This window comes from Neomonachus schauinslandi, chromosome 1 (assembly GCF_002201575.2).
Source record: "Neomonachus schauinslandi chromosome 1, ASM220157v2, whole genome shotgun sequence".
NCBI classification, from domain to species: Eukaryota; Metazoa; Chordata; class Mammalia; order Carnivora; family Phocidae; genus Neomonachus; species Neomonachus schauinslandi.
The window spans coordinates 39,243,918-39,261,774 of NC_058403.1; the positions used below are offsets into that span (position 1 = coordinate 39,243,918).

The 17,857-nt window shown below is 35.8% G+C and overlaps 1 pseudogene; it reads left to right on the forward strand.

Moving 5' to 3' along the window:
* The first annotated feature begins 259 nt into the window (after positions 1–259).
* Positions 260–6,450, forward strand: LOC110579766 (annotated as a pseudogene).
* Positions 6,451–17,857: the final 11,407 nt, after the last annotated feature.

Here is a 17,857-nt window from a genome sequence, read left to right on the forward strand (position 1 = left end):
TGCCTGAATCACAGGAGAAAAGAGTAAAGAGGAATAGTTCCCTAAGGAAAATCAGATGTTCTTCCTGGGAGTGAGGATAATGAATTCTACATAGGGAAAAACAGGAAACATCCTCCATAATTTAATAATAGAAATAGATGAGAGATTCAAGGGAAGACACTTGCCTGGAGAGGGCATGGAAGCCCTGTACCCTCATGCTACGCATCTAGCTGGATGTTCCTGAGTTACATTCTCTTTATAGTAAACCCGTGATCTAAAATATGGCTACACACACCTGTCTGCAGGAGAATTTCTTCATGATGAGAGGAGCAACCCAGACTCACAGTATGATGAACTCATTGAAAAATACATTAAAGATGTATAAAGATCGTGCCAGTTGAGATAACCATCAGTTTGTTAAAGAGGGAAATGGATCAGGGGCGCGTGGGTGGGGCAGTTGGTTAAGCAGCTGCCTTTGGCTCAGGGCATGATCCCCGGGTCCTGGGATTGAGCCCCACATCAGGCTCCCTGTTCAGTGGGGAGCCTGCTTCTCCCTCTCCCTCTGCTGCTCCCCCTGCTTGTGCTCTCTTGCTCATGCTGTCTCTCTCAAACAAATATATGAAATCTTTAAAAAAAAATTTTTTTTAAAGAGGGAAATGGATCAGACAATTGCTGCCAATGCTCAGAAGAACGAATTCTTGATTGATGGGTTTCCAAGAAATCAAGACAACCTTCAAGGTTGGAACAAGACCATGGATGGAAAGGCAGATTTGTCTTTCATTCTGTTTTTTGACTGTAATAATGAGATCTGTATTGAACTATATCTTAAGAGGGGAAAGAGTAAAGTAAGAGTGATGACAACAGAAAGGGCTTGGAAAAGAGAATTCAAACGTATCTTTAGTCAATACAGCCAGTTATTGGCTTTTATGAAGAAATGGGGAAAGTCAAGAAAATAGATACCTCTGAATCTGTCATTGAAGTTTTTGATGAAGTTGTGACAAATTTTTACAAAGAAGGTAAACTCTAAACCTGAAAGCATCCTTGAAATCATGTTTGAATATTGCTTTGATAGCTGCTATTACAACCCCTTCTTAAGGCAATTTTAACCTTTCATAATTACACCTCAGTTAATGGCTGGCAAGTATATAGTAAGACAAATTAAAATTTTTATCTTTAATTTTTTTTGGTCACAGGAGTAGATAGTGAATTCGGGTCTAACTTCATCTTACCTATGGTGCCCACAAAACAAAGATATCAGCTACATCTTTGTTTTTACTCGAGAAGCATATCCTTTTATAATTTGTGCCTTCTGTGAGCAAAGCTTTTTAGTATGTGTGTACATCCCTTTAGTAATTACAGCACGTTAGGATCAGGGATTCCCCACTTTCTCATTTTCTTGCAGGTTCTAAGTTTCCAACCTGTTAAGTGAGTTTGTGGGCCAAATACCAAGGAACCTTTTGTGTAGTCAGTTCTTAAAAAATGTATTTGGTAAACAAACTCATAAAGTAAATTCCTAGAAATGTTTTAATATTGGGGCTCCTGGGTGACTCAGTTGGTTACGTGGCTGCCTTCAGCTCACGTCGTGATCTCAGGGTCCTGGGATCAAGCCCCACATTGAGTCCCACATACAGCTCCCTGCTCAGGGGGGAGTCTGCTTCTCCCTCTCCCTCTTCCCCTCCCCCTGCTTGTGCCTCTCTCTTTCTCTCAAATAAATAAATAAATAAATCTTTAAAAAAAAACATGTTTTAATATTTATCAAATAACTGACCATTTCCTATAGAAAGGTAAGAAAACCTGGGCTTTGTTTTATAACAACTTATACAAAGTTGTGTGATGTGACAGGACATCTTCATTGTTTCCAGGGATTGGGACGTGGTCACTGGGGGTTCAGAGCCTGGGAGAATTGTCAGCTTTATTCTGACATAAATCTGAGGATAGGAGGCAAGGATCACATCCAATGACCTGTGTTCCTGTACTCTGTTACGTAGTGTTACTAATGCTTAAACTGATCTTAACAAAATTCCTAGCAGTGGAATCTTGTAATGCATGTACTGGGTTTATGGTAAAATGATTTGTTTAGCATTTTAATAGTACTTCATTTAGAGTTTTTTTGTTTGTTTTTTCTAAACTAAATGTGGGGTTTGTATGAAATAAAGAAATCTAATGGTTAAATTTCCCATCTGTGTTTCTTGAATACTTTTTTCAGTGACTTGTTTAAGGATATTTAAAAATCATTGCACTCTGACCAGAAAAATAATAAATATATCTTATAAGTGTTAAAAAAAGAAATAGATGAATCTTAAAGACTCCAAATGCATCTTGATAATTTATTATTAGATTATGTTGAAAGCATATTATATATTGGCTAATAGTTTTCTAAATTCTTGCCTCGTACTCTCTTTTGTAAATAGAACATATTTTTTAAATAAATGGTACTTAACCTATTTCCCTGGATTAAGTTACATTGAATGTGTTCACCTCCTCCCTTCAGTTAAGGCAGATAAAATGTTGTTATTACCATGTTATGGCTGAAGAATCTTTTTATCTTTTATCAAAAACCAGTGTGCCATATTTCTATTTACTTGATATTTTTCTAGAATTTATCTGTGGGAATACTATCTGGAAATAATAACTGTGATTGTTGAACAATTTTTTTCAGAAAGCAAAGGTATTTATTTTGAGATCTCTGGAAAGAAACCAGATTGAAGCCTCCAAGAAGGCCCACTCAAAAAGAAGCTTAATCATATAATAATTCCTAATAGGAACTGACCCATTAGGAAGGAGAGATGTTAAGGGCTGAGTTAGCTGGGGATGGAGGAAGCCACTACTAATCAAAACACCAACCTATAATTTTTCTATCTCCTCTCAGTGGAAGAAGGACCCTTTAAGAGCCAGGATAAATATTTTACCTTTCTTCTGTATTCCATACCCTCCTGCCACTTCAGAGATCTGAAGTGTCTATCTAGTTCTCTATCCCCCAAGTCTCTCTATCTTCAGTCTTTCTCCATGATCCTTTCTCTTCTATGCATATGGTTTCCCTCACTCTGTGTCCATGGTGTATTTGTTTCTAACTATTGCCCATCTCTCTCCTTTCCTTGGCATCTGTAATCCTGAGACTGATTTCATGTGATATTATCCATTTTTTCATCTTTTATTTATTCCTCAACTATTATTCCCAGTAAACTCAAACTGCTTTTATCACAATTGCCATGGCCAAGCATTGCCTCAGAGCATCAGATGCTCTGATCTTCATACTCATTAGATGTTTGGCTCTTGAGACAAGATTGGGTGTGTTCAAAGTGGTATGGCTGTAGACTGATGTTTGGCTCTTTAGCTTGACTACTCACTTATTCTTGAATCTTTTTCACCACCCGCCCCACCCCCCCCACCGCATAAACAAGGATTTAACTATCCCTCTGACTCCATTCTTTTTTTTCCATTTACCACTCAATCCACTTCAAAGTGACTTTTTCCCTATCCCTTTATTATAACCAATGAAATCACCAAGCTAGCAAATCACACAGCCAGAAGTTGAACACAGTTCTGCTGGTCCCAACCCCATACTGGGTTTCTGTTATATTACTCTGTAGAAAGTGTAATGTCACATTCATCATTTTAAATTCTCGATCCATATAGGGAATTTAATACAGAAGATAAATTACCGTAGCCCTTTTTATTGATACCAAGGAATTTTTAGAAGTCTATGCATAAAAACCCAGTAAAAACCCATAAAACTACTGTAATCTTTTCTCCCTTCTCACTCTGAGACTTCCTACATGATTTTGGCTGGTACATTTATTAGAATCAGTTTTCTTGAGTTCTGATTCTTGCCTTTACATTTTGAAAGTTTTAATTTGTTACAAAAATATAATATGCAGGGGAGGTAATTGAACACAAAAGACATTTTTTTATTATATGAAAGACTTCAAGACTTCAAATTTGGGTTTATTTGGTATCTCTAATATATGACAGGATATTATAAAACCTATCTTAAAAATGAAATTCATGGGGGCGCCTGGGTGGCTCAGTCGTTAAGCGTCTGCCTTCGGCTCAGGTCATGATCCCAGGGTCCTGGGATCGAGTCCCACATCGGGCTCCCTGCTCAGCGGGAAGCCTGCTTCTCCCTCTCCCACTCCCCCTGCTTGTGTTCCTGCTCTCGCTCTCTCTCTGTCAAATAAATAAATAAAATCTTTAAAAAAAAATGAAATTCATGGGTAAAAGTTTCAAGTGATTAAAAGACCGTGATTATTTGCTAGTAACCATGGTCCTTAAAAATTTATTTTGGAATAATTAATAGAGTCACAGATGTTGCCAAATAGAACAAAGGGGGTCCCAGGTACCTCTCACCCTGTAAACTTGGTAGTTATATTTTATATAACTGAAATACATTATCAACATCAGGAAGCTAGTTTTGGTAAAATTCACTTACATATTTCTGTGCCATTTTATCGAATGTGTAGATTTGTGTAACCACCACCACAAACAGAATACAGAACTGTTCCAACGCCACAGAGTTTCCCCCTTATACTACCCCCACACTCTCCCACAACTCCTAGCTCCTGATTACTGCTAGTATGTTTTCCATCTCTGTAATTTTGTCATTTTGAAAAGGTTATATAAATGGACTCATGTAGTATGTGAAATTTTAAGATTGGCTTTATTCACTCAACATAATGTCTTGAGATCCATTCAAATTACTGTATGTCAATCGGTTATTCCTTTTTATTGCTGTGATTGCCTGTTGGTACTTTGTAGTTGAAGCGTTTTAGATTTAAATTGCTGCAATATTACTCAATAATGGACTGAAATGAAAACAAATTAAACTATACACACACATTATGGAAAAAATATATAAGAAAAGAAAACAGGGGCCCCTGGGTGGCTGAGTCGGTTAAGCATCTGCCTTTGGCTCAGGTCATGATCCCAGGGTCCTGGGATAGAGCCCCATGTCGGGCTCTCTGCTCAGTGGGAGCCTGCTTCTCCCTCTCCTCCCCAGTCATGCTCTCTTCTCCCTATATCTGTCTCTCTCTCTCAAATAAATAAATAAAATCTTAAAAAAAAAAAAAGGAAACAGAATTGGGACAACTCCACATTTTTAAAATCCGAGAGTCTCTTCAATGGGAAATTCTAGAAAGGACCTAACCTGTGTCTAAAGTAGAATGGGTGACCTGCTGCATGCTAAAATCTGAGTGGGTCTGAAAGCTTCCTTCCAAAAATAAATAAACTAAATAAAAAATAGAATACTTCTCTAGGTTTGCCTTAGTCCCTGGATTCTCCATCATTAATCAATCCTTTTGATTATACCTGGCAATGAAAACTCTTCTTTACTTATAATTGCACTTTTTGAAAGGCAGAGATGAACTAAAATATTAATCCATTATCCCATTAATTGTTACAGCAAATACATGAGAATACAAGGGGAGTTGAGCACTCAGGTGAGTAGAACCACTAATTTAAAGAAAATGAATTTTTTTCTATATTATTTGGAATTCTAGACTTCTATGAAACTCAATAACGTAAAAAACTAAAATGAAATAAATTTCATGTTTTGAAGATTTCCCGAGAACTGCAGCTCATACCTCACTCCTGGTCACTTTTTTTTTTCTCCTTTTAAAATTAAAAGTTGGTTAGATTATAAAAGTATCTCTTCGTTACCACTAAGATTACATTGTATACTCACTCTTCTGGAAGTCGAAGAATATTTTAATATTAACAACTCAACAATTCAAAACAATAACTTTCATAAAGAGACCCAATACATTGAAATGAGTTATAAAACATCATTTGAGCTGTAACAGAATTTCAAATATCTAGGATTTTGTATCAGTAAAATAGTTTCCTGGAAAACAAACTCTTAAAATAATGGCAGCCTCTATACTCAGAGAAATCGTAATGAAATATTACTGCATATGAGATGGCTCTAAAATTTTTATACCAAACAGTACCCACATCTTTTCGGAGGAAGAACCAGAAGCTAGAAATCTCTACAGATTACAAATCAGAAAACTTTGAAGACTTACTCCTTATGAAACAAATTTACGGCACTTAATCTGTAGTGTATCGGGATGTCTGCCTAAGGAAGAAATGTATTTCCCTCCACCAGAGACCATAGTCAAGTAATTTTTAAAAGCTGAAATATCCCTCTAAGAACCATGCAACAACAGGCACACATTCACTACAGGATTGAAAGGACATGCTTACAGATACTGTAGTTGGGTCTTAGTAAACCTGAGTGTCATGCTCACGGTCTCCAAGTTCAGACAAGTTTTCATGACTCTAGCTCTGAAGCATGGCTGGCCAACTCCATTATTCGAGTGGACCTGTGTAACTGAGGCCCCTGAGATTGCAGTTCCACCTGTGTATCCGGAACGATGCCAGAAGTTTCCTGCAAGTAGTGATAATTTATATTCACTCAAGAACAATCTCAGAAATAAAAATATTAATAAAAGCAAAAGTGAAGATAACTTGTAAAGCCTTTTGGTTTATGTTAGTGGTGTCAATAATACCATTTAAAATTATTTTAACTTCTTGAGGTAACCTGCATATGTAACTCATTGATATGTTTAGCTAGATTCTGTTTATGATGTTATTTCTTGAATATTTTATATATTTCATCCTAAAACATTAAATGTGAACTGTGTTCTTCCTGAGTGTACTTCATAGTTCTGTTTAATGTTGACATTGTATCCTTGGAAGTATCTTGTGACCAAATGCAATACATTTATCGATTATCACATAAACTTACTGCTGCCCCTTCACTATCTGACTTTCTTTCTCAAACAAAGGCAAGGCCTGGCATAAGTTCTATTTACAAAAGAAAGAGAAAAAGAAAATCTGTTTCCATGCATTCCTCAAGTTCTCATTATCTGATTAAGTGAATATATTTGTCAAATGATTTGGACATTTTATATGTTACATATTTCCCATTTTTAACTCCTAGTTTCTTATTTAGAGATGGAATATATTCTCCTCTCTGAAAAGATTATTTTGGCATTTTCCCTCAGAAACTCATCCACTGGATTATAAATTCCTTCCGAGCATGGGTTTTATTCATCATCATATTTGACATTTTCTTTAAAGATTTTATTTATCTGTCCGAGAGAGAGCACAAGCAGGGGGAGCAGCAGGCTTCCCGCTGAGCAAGGAGCCGGATGTGGGGCTCGATCCCAGGGTCCTGAGATCATGACCTGAGCTGAAGGCAGATGCTTAACGGACTGAGCCACCGAGGTGCCCCTTTTGACAGTTGTTAATGGAGAACTCACTGTGTGCCTGCACTCTTCTAGGTGCTAGGGGTAAGCAGTAACTCAAAGTCCTCACTCCTGTGGGGTTTGAGATTCCAGTGGGGGAGGAGACCGACAGTAAATATAATCAATAAACGTACAGTGAGTTACGTAAAGGTGGGATGAAGACAAAGCAGGATAAGTGAGAGAGAATGCCAACTTTATAATTTATAATTTAATAAATGAGAAAAATAGGTTCATGAAAGGTCAAATGACTTTTCTGAATCACCCAGCTAGATAGTAACATAGTCAGCATTCCTATTTGTTGTTTTTTTTTTAATTACAAATCCAACTTCATTGTCATGACTGAATGCTGTCTTCAACATTTGACTGGAAGGAAGACACTATACTGTAATATTACAGAATCCTCTTGAGCATGAAGTTTGATTGAAAATCTTCCTGGTTAAAGACAAATTCTTCATGGATAAGAATGTAATTGTATCTTAACTGCGTAATATAATTGATAACTTTTGAAATAGAAATTCCAAGTTTTTCACACTGGAGTTTAATTTTATAGAAGTCTTACAGGAATTTTCTAGCGGACAGTAAAATGTCATTTTGTGGCTAATTACCCTGTTAATTTGCTTTAATTGAAAGTAAAATAATCACATGGTCATTGTATTCAGAAATGTCCATTTTTCCAGATAAGTGTATTATTTTTTTAATTAATTTATTTGAGAGAGAGAGAGCAAGGGGGAAGGACAGAGGGAGAGGGAGAGAGAAAATCTCAAGCAGACTCACCACCGAGCACAGAGCCGGATGTGGGGCTCGATCTAACCACCCTGAGATCATGACCTGAGCCAAAACCAAGAGTCGGACACTTAACTAACTGAGCCACCCAGGAGCCCTAAGTGTATTATTCTTTTTTAAGGTATGTGGCACATACACACAAATATCCAAATCCAAAATGGGGGAAAAAACTGAATATAAAATTCATTAAATAAAATATACAAATGGTTATTTATCATGAAAAATGTACAACTTTCCTCAAAAGAAATATAAATTAAAAGATTAATGAAATGCTTTTGGGGGATTTAGGCTTTTATAAATTAACAAAAATTTGTAAATAGTCCTAATGATGATTTGACAGAGGCACTTTCATGGTATACTTTTGGCAAGGGGGTTAATTGGTACAAATTTATATAGTTCTACTTGACAGTAAGTATCAAGTACTTAAATATCAAGTACCTCGAGCTTGGACTGAAGAATTCCACTTCCAGAAATTTATTCTTAGAAAAAAATCATAGGAAATCAAGATGTTTCATAACTTATTGCAGTGTGTTGAGTCCTTTTTTATTTTTGGGTTTTGAATAGTTAATATTCAAAGATTCCTTGTTTTCAAGAAGAGAGAGTATACATGTGACTTGAATGGGAATAGAGAGATTCTTTCTCAATCTAATCAACATCTGATTTTAGGAGAAGAGGGGGAGAAAAAGTGACCAGGAATGAGGCATGAGCAGAAGTTCTTGGGAAATCTTCAAGAAATAAAATTTGTTTGGGGCACCTGGGTAGCGCAGTTGGTTAAGCGTCAGACTCTTGGTTTCCACTCAAGTCATGATCTCAGGGTCGTGGGATCAAGCCCCACATCAGGCTCTGTGCTCAGTGAAGAGTCTGCTTGAGATTCTCTGCCTCTGCCCTCCCCTCCTTAAAATAAATAAATAAAATCTTTTAAAAAAGAAATAAATTTTTTTTATTTTAGTGTTTTAAGTTATTAAGCTTTATAGAAGCTTGATATTTCAAGTAATATATATATATATTGAAGACTTTTTTTAAAGCAGATATTAGGTACAAGATGTTTAGGATTCCAAAAACAAATAATCTAAATGTTTAAAAATGAGAAAATGATTTAACAGATCAATAAATTATGATACATTCATCAAATTAAATGTCAATATGAGAAATATTTTCAAAGATTAATGATATAAAAACACAGTATTTTATTAAGCAAAAAGTATAAAGAAAAATATATACACCCTGAAAATGCAAAATGGCATATACAAATTTTGTACACAAGCTTAATTATATACAAGAACAGAAAAAATACTAGAAAAAACAAAAAATGATCGGTATTTCTGTGTTCTGGAATTAAGTGATTTTTATTTTCTTATCATAGTTTTCTATTTACATAAATTTTCTATAGTTTTCTGTAATATGTATATACTGCTTTTTTTAAATTTTATTATGTTATGTTAATCACCATACATTACATCATTAGTTTTTGATGTAGTGTTCCATGATTCATTGTTCGCGTATAACACCCAGTGCTCCATTCAATACATGCCCTCTTTAATACCCATCACCAGGCTAACCCATCCCCTCCACCCCCCTCCCCTCTAGAACCCTCAGTTTGTTTCTCAGAGTCCATAGTCTCTCATGGTTCGTCTCCCCCTCCAATTTCCCCCCCTTCATTCTATACTACTTTTCTAAAATTTGTCTTCATTTGATTGTTTTGTAATAAGTGAAGCAGAATAGCTATCTTAAAATGCAGAATTAACCATTTCTACCTGCCTTCCAACACCTCACCTCTGCTCTCATCCCAGCAAAGTAAGAACGTTAACAAGCCTAGGATGCCTCTTTCCACCTTTTTCTCATAGTTGATAGAAACGTACCTTTTTAAATACTTGTTTCTAATTTCTAATTTTCTATTTTTTTCTAATTTTCTTTTTTTATCAAAACAAAATTCCACTATGCCCATTATTTTGAAATTCTCTTTTTTCACTTAACATAATATCATGATCATCTGACAAGCAGATAGATCTAATTCTATATCTTTATTTGAATTTCTTCATCACGTGTCATTTACACATGTATGATTTTACCAAAATGAAATGTCATGTGGATTTATTATTACTATCTTATTTAACATTCTCTCACTTAAGTCTGTATGCGCCCAAGTATTCCATTCCCACTCCCAGGTAGTAATCAGTCAAAATCTACTTACATAATTACTCACATGTACAAGGGGTTTTGTTTGCTTTTTAAAAATACAATAGTGTGTACACTTATTTGCATCTTAATTTTATTGCTTAACATTTCATGGGAATCTTCAACTATGCTAATTCACTCTTTTTAATGACAGCCTAATATTCCATATTGTTGCTGTGCCATAATTAATCCAATTATTCCTCTATGGTGTTCCTTTTACGATGATACAGTAAACATCCCTGAACATTGAGCCTAATGAATTGGTGCTTCAATTGCTATGGGATAGATTTACAGGAGTGGCATTGCCAGATCTAAGGATATGTTTCTTTTAAATTAAAATAGATAGTGCTAGATTCCTCTCCCTCCCACACACAAAAAAACATTTACAGATATATATAACAATGTACACTATGTACATTTCTACAAACAAGATTTGAGAATATATTTTTCTCAATATCCTCACTAGCAATAAATATTTTTGCCAGCCCCATAGGTATGAAATGGTACTTAATGGTTACTTTCATGCTCATTACCCTGACCAATAATGATTTTCATCATATCTTTTATATTAATTGACCTTTGGATTTTCTCTAGTGTGCACTGATTTTCCATTTTTTTTTCCAGTCCAAGTTTTGATTACATTTTGTCTTCTTGTCAATTTAACAATTTTTTATTGACATTTAGCTTTAACCTACCATACTTACTATAAATTTTGTAGCAAAAAGTCTCTGTTTTTTTAATACCATATACACTTCTGTTTTTGTTTAAGAAGTCTTTTCCATCCTTGGCTTTTGCAGGTAGCCTCCAATGTTTACTTCTAAAACTGTTCTTCCTTAATACATCTGAAATTTATTTTGCATATGATGTAAACTGGGTCTTCAGCTTAGTTTCACCCTGAAATAATGCCCAGATATGTTTATTAAATAAACCACATTTTCCCCAACTGAATTGATACTGCCTATGTCATACATTAAATTTTCATATATTCTGCACTTTGTAGAATCTCAATTCTGCTACATCGATCTCTTTTTATCTGTATACCACAACTATATGATCTATTTTTTTAATATAGACTGTTTGCTAAAGCCAGTTCCACCTTGGTAATCTTCTTTTTTATTTTCACTTGGCTATTTTTGACAGCTGTTCTTCCTTGAGAAATGTATATTTGTCTTAGGTGTTTTAAACCACAAAAAACTAAGCTGCACTGTGATTCTAATTACAATTTCCTTCCCAGATATCTTGGCATTTCATTGCTATATTTTTATGTCCTTTCATAAAGTTTTATACTTTTTGCATAATCTGACATAGTTTCAATAATATTTTAAAGACTGCCTTTTAAAAGCTAATAAAATTAAGCTGTGAATCCATCTTGATGCCTCTTTAATATCTTTATATTGATCCATTTAAGTTTGTCCCTTCTTTTGTTAATCTTAGTGATTTGTCTTTTTGGGAGAAGATTTTCTCTAGGATTTAAACTGCACTTGCAGAATGATGCATGTATGGTTCCCTAATGATTCTTAACAGTTCAGAGGGTGAATGCTCTGCAGTGGCTTTTTCTCCAGCTCCCTCGGCCAGTCTGACTGGCAGATGCAGAAAAGATAATTTACTTTGACGTTGAGAACGGAGAGAAAAGTGGGATGCATTTAGCTGCCACATTTCTCGAATCCTGTTTCTCCATCCATTGTGTTACCTCTAATCAGAATAAAGTAATATATTAAAATTGGGTATATGTCAAGTCTCTGTACTTCCTGCTCAGTTTTGTTGTGAATCTAATACCACTCTAAAAAATAAAGTCTATTTTTAAAAAAATGAAATATGTAGAAGTAAATATATTTGAACATGATTTAAAAGTTTAAAGTATCCAAATGGATAGTCCGTACTTGTCTTGTATGGCATATATTTGATATTTACACCCCTGGTCTTTGGGGCATGTGCAAAACGAAACTGCTTTCTGCAAAGAATTTCTTCCAACATTACTGAGGAAGATAAACCTCCAATCAGTTGCTAACACATAGTTATTAAACCAAAAAGGTTAGGGGCACCTGGGTGGCTCAGTTGGTTAAGTGTCTGCCCTCGGCTCAGGTCATGATCCCTGGGGTCCCCCGATCCAGCCCTGCATCAGGCTCCCCGCTCAACTCCCTGTTCAATGGGGAGTATACTTCTCCCTCTGCCCCTCACCCAGCTCGTCCTCTCGCCCTCTCTCAAATCTTTAAACCAAAAAGGTTAAAAAAAAAAAAACTTGCAGAATATGCAACTAACCCATTTTCTCCAAAGTTTGTGCCAATGTAAATGTCCATTTGGACAAATGTAATGTCATAGAAACTAGTGCAACCTGCATCATATCTCTAAGAATGGAATAAAAGTCTTAGACTGCTATTATAAACTTCGATCTGTGTGTCTTCACATTAAGTTTTACCCTCTGAGAATCTCAGAACACAATCCCTGGGACATTATTAGTAAAATTGATGCACATCAGCTTCTATTGATTCTGGCGATGTTTTCATGCAGTTTACAGCCTGTGTTAGTTACCCTTTCATTTCTCCAGACTTGTTAGTGTTTTCTATGTTTTGCTCTCTTCCTTTATGATGTTGCTCTGCCTAGGACTATTTGGTGAAACAAGAAATTATTTTATCATGTTCACATTTGCTGCTTGAAGAACACAATGAGGCAGAATGGAGATGAGCAGGAGAAAATTGTCTCTGAATGTTCAAATATACAGTTTGCCAACTATTTTTATGTTGCGCCAAATTAAGTATTTTCCAACAAACAGAAAATTCTAAACACACTTGTCTAGTTCTGGGAGAGAATACATATAACTACATCATCGTAATTTATATTCCATATGCACACTATAATGACTAGGAAGAATATCAAATGCATAATCCAAATTTTAAAAATTAATTAAATTAATTAATTCCTTAGCTAAAACCAGCCATACAGATTTATAACACATGACAGATGCCTTCCAAAAGGAAGAATGATCCTAGGGGTGTTTGTTCCATCATAAATAGACCCAAAATAGAAAAAAAAAAAAAAGGGTAACTAATTTTGAAGAAGGTATTTTAATATGTCTTTTAAATGTCCATGATCTTCATTCCATTCAGAAGAAGGAGGAATCTCTTAAAGCCTTTCAAAATTGTTCTTTAATAGACAAGATATTTCGGATTCTGGACTTCAGAGTCATGCAAATTTGGTTACATATCTTGACTCTGTCAGTGGCTCTGAAACTGTCAGTTTCCCACTCTCTGTATTCCATTATCACTGGAATAGCATTCCCTAAGGTTCTGTCCCAGGCACTTTTCTTTCCCCCTTGGTATACTTTTATTTGTCAGTGACTCCCAGATATGTTTCTCAAGCCCAAGCCTGTTTTCTGAGTTCCAAATCCATATATCTAATGCCAACTCAGTCTCCTTACGTGAATGACTCAAAGACATTTCAAACTCAATATATCCAACAGAACTCATAATATTTTTTCCCAAACATCTGCTGGAACATTGCCCTTCACGAAAAATCGCCCCATGTTCCCTGTAGTTGATGCCAGAATTTTAAAACTACTGTTGGACTCCAAATGCCCCATGCCAAATCAAGTCCATGCCAAGCCTAAATATTTCTTAAATGTAGCACATTCTCTCAATCTTCATTCCTATCATTCTTCCCTGGTCTCCCACTATGGCCTATTAATTGTCCTGGAAAACAACACTCGACCTCCTTTCCAATCCATTTAAACTCTTGCAACCAGAGGAATACTTAAAATGTGAACATTTTTGAATTGCACACTAGTTTAAAATCCTTCACTCATTTTTCATTGTTTTTAAGATGAGATCCAGGGACTTCCCTGTGCCCACCTCTTCAGCCCCACCCAGACACTTCTTCCTTTATTTCGGTCGTTCTGGTCTTTGGGGCATGTGCAAAACTCTAAAGTTTGTGAAGTACTCTAAACTTGGCTTTCTCTCTAGACCTGTCTCCATGGTATAGCATTTGCTCAAGAAAGTGTTTCCCCCACCAACTTCCGTCGCTTCATCTAACTTACTCCATTCTAGGTCTCATCTAGGACATGGTATCTTCAGAGCATTCTTCCCTGACCTTCTGGGCCGTATGCTGGTCTCAGTTTTACAGGCCAGCAGCACTCTGATTTTGCCTTTCGTTTCCAGCAAAATGTAAGGACAATGCCAGAAGACTTAGGTTGGTGTCATTCTTTATTTTTAACCACTATGTCCCAGCACTTAAGATAGAATTTTACTTATTATAGGTTTTTAATATTTTTTATAAAGTGGATGAATACGGGAGTGAGTGAATATAAAGGCTAGACAAATTAAGATTTCTTCATCTTTAAACTGAGGGTATTAATGCATATCTCCTAGGGCCATCATAAAAGATCAGTGTAAAGGGGAGGGCTAAGGTCAAATAATTTTGTGTCCATTCTTTTTTTATCAGTCTTGATGTATTCATTTTCAAGTGTTGCTGTGACAAATTATCACCAACTTAGCAGCTTAAACAACACAAATCTATTCTCATTCTGCAGGTGAGAAGTCTACTTCAGGCTACACTAGGTTAAAATAAAAGCAGGGCTGTGTTCCATCTCCAGGCTGTAGGGAAGAATATGTTCCGCTGCCTTTTCCAGCTTCCAGAGGCCACCCCCATTCCTTGTCACCTCTTCTTCCATCTTCAAAGCCAGCGATGACAGGCTGAGTTCTCTCACACTTCAACATTCTTCTCCTTCTTTTCCTGCCTTATCTCTCACTCCCACGAGAGAATGTTCTCTAAGATTATATTGCGCCCACGCAGATAATCCAGGATAATCTTCCCATCTGAAGGTCTATACTCTTAATGGCACCCAAAAAGTCCTTTTTGCCATGGAAAGTAGAATATTCACAGGATCTGGGGGTCTAGAGCATGGACATCTTTGGGGGTTATTCTGCCTACCACAAGGTGTGATGGTGATATCACTATTATTTTTATTAAACTAAATTTCTTCAGTATTCTAATGCCTTAAAGGAAAATAGAAAAATGAAAAATGGTAAAATGTACTGTTACTGTGTTTCTCCTTTGGTAAGGAATGCAGTAGTAAAAGGAGAAAGAGAATCATAACCTATTCTCTACCCCCAACCCAAACTCAGGCCCTGGTCAAATTACTTTCAATAAATCTCAAAATGTTGTTCGTGGATAAAGGAGTTTAAGGCTTGATAAATATGCCCAACATGTAGAGTCTAAGTGAGTTCACAACTTTCGCTGAGCAAAGTAACATATGGAACAATGTCAAAGTTTGTGTACCTCAGGCATATGCCCAGGCTCGGATAGGCCTTATCACATTGTGGCTTGTGATCACCTATGACCCTCGGCTCATTCTTAACTGTCTGTATTGGGCTTAATCATAAAAACTTCACTCTTAGCCAGCATATTGCATTGGTTAGTCTGAGAAGATAACATTACCTTTTGTTTGTGCTTTGCTACTGCTTGGGCTTCTCTTTCTACCAACATGAAATGCCCTTCATATCAACCACCTTTTTGCCTTTGCATATTTTACTTTTTAAAGATATTTTGGAATTCCATGTGCTTCATGAGCTTTCTTATATGTCACTGTCCCTATTTTAGAACCCTGAGTACCATTTTTGCGAATGTGGTTTCAGTGCCTTCAAGGACCTGTGAAATTAATTTTATTTGAGAAAGATGGATATTCTATGTTTTTTTTTACCAACAATGGGATATTTTGTGTACATTTCCTCCTTTTTACTAAAACCAAGCATATCTTTACTAAGAATGACAGAAAGATGCTTTACCATAGAAGTCAGCACTTACTTTGTAATGGATCAAACCATTTCTATTTCCTTTGCAAATCCAGGCTGCAAAGTCACAGATCTGAGACAAGTGGTTGCAACACTTGGGTTTTTATTAATTTCCCTCTTCTACAGTGCATTTCCTTCCTTGAGTTTAAGAAGTTTTGTCAAAGGAATGTATTACTGCTGTTCATTGCTGTAGCACATTAGTCTCACGTAAATGGTCATTCTAAAAAGATACTAAATTGGACTGTCAGGTTTCTGGAGATTGGCCAACACGACCAGCTGGTATCTTAGTGTGCAGTATGTCATTCCATAGACAACAGGAATGAGGTACTAAAAGAATGTTGCTTCTAGAGTAGAACCACAAAAAGCATCATCCCTACAGCCATATGACATTGATTGGTTTTCACAGCTACAATGCTAAGGAATCAATAGGGCCACTAATTAAGGGAAGCAAACCTTTTTTTTTCATGTTCAACACCTAGGGAATTATATCATCTACTGCTCCTATATTTACCCCTAAAGGGTAAGTTCCTGCCTAAAACAACAGTATTAATTATTAATATGGCAGACAGCAATATAAGTCTCTCTTCTGTGGAAGGGATGAGCTGGAAAGGGGGTGAGATTTATGAAGCACTCTAAAGTGTGGTCTATGAGCCCAACACCATTGACAACACCTGGGAGCTTCTTACACATGTCAGCCACTTATGCAAAGTCTACATATGACATTGAAGATAATGTAGAAATTTCAAAATGCAGTGCATAGATATAAAATTTGCTAAGAAATGTTTATCATAATAATCTGAATATATTATTTTTCATTAACAGCATTTTAGATAACATGCAGTTTAAAAGTGAAAAATGGAAAATTTTTATGAATATAGGTAATTGTAAAATCAATTCTCTTGTTTAGAGTGCAACCAATAACTTTTTTTTTTAAGTAGCCTCCACGCCCAATGTGAGGCTTGAACTCATGACCCTGAGATTAGGAGTCGCATGCTCTACTGACTGAGCCAGTTCAGTGCCCTCAATAACTATTTTTTAACTTACTATGCCAATCAATAAATATAAGGGTATTTCTATAATATGTAAATACATGAGTACCATTGAATGCTGGGTTACAGTTTGTGTTATTATTTAACTGAGGCATAACGTACACTGGGCTGTAATTTTTAGGGAGCATCAGGCTGAGTTAGGAATTCTTTTGTTGTACTTTCTCTGTGCAACTCTGACTCAGGCCACATCTGTACCCAGACACACCTACTTCTTTGGCATTCACCACCCCTCCCCCATTTTTCCTCTATTGATTTTTATTATTTCTTAGATTCACAGTCATTTTTGGTTGTTTTGATAAACTGCCCTATACATTGAATTTTATATTTAACTTTCCTCTCTTATCATTACTGATGTAATAAATATACAGAGTGAGATATCCTTTTTTTTCAGTTTTGTTAAGATCCAGGTTTAGAGTCAGAACAGGATATTAAGTTTATCTCAATCACAGTTCAGCATTTCTTTGCTTGCATAAGGACATGGCATAATAATTGGAATATTTAAATTAATGCTTTGCCCCAGAAACCTTTAGACTCAAAACAATTTTAAGTGACATATTGAATAAATAGCTCTGGAAGAGAATGCCAGAGTGCGAGCCCATTTTACCTAAGAAGGTATGAAATTTTGCTTTTGCTTGTAAGCAGAAAATTGAAATAGTGGCTCTACTGTTTTTACTAGAAATTAGGTTCACCTATTAAGAAGAACATTGTGTCACCCTTCCTATCACTGTGAATACTAAATCTGTCATGAATGAAGTCGAAATAATTAAATTTTGAAGTAAAGCCCCAAAAGTTAGGATGAAGAATATTACCTCCTGGAAATGACAAGCTTCTTTAATCTTCA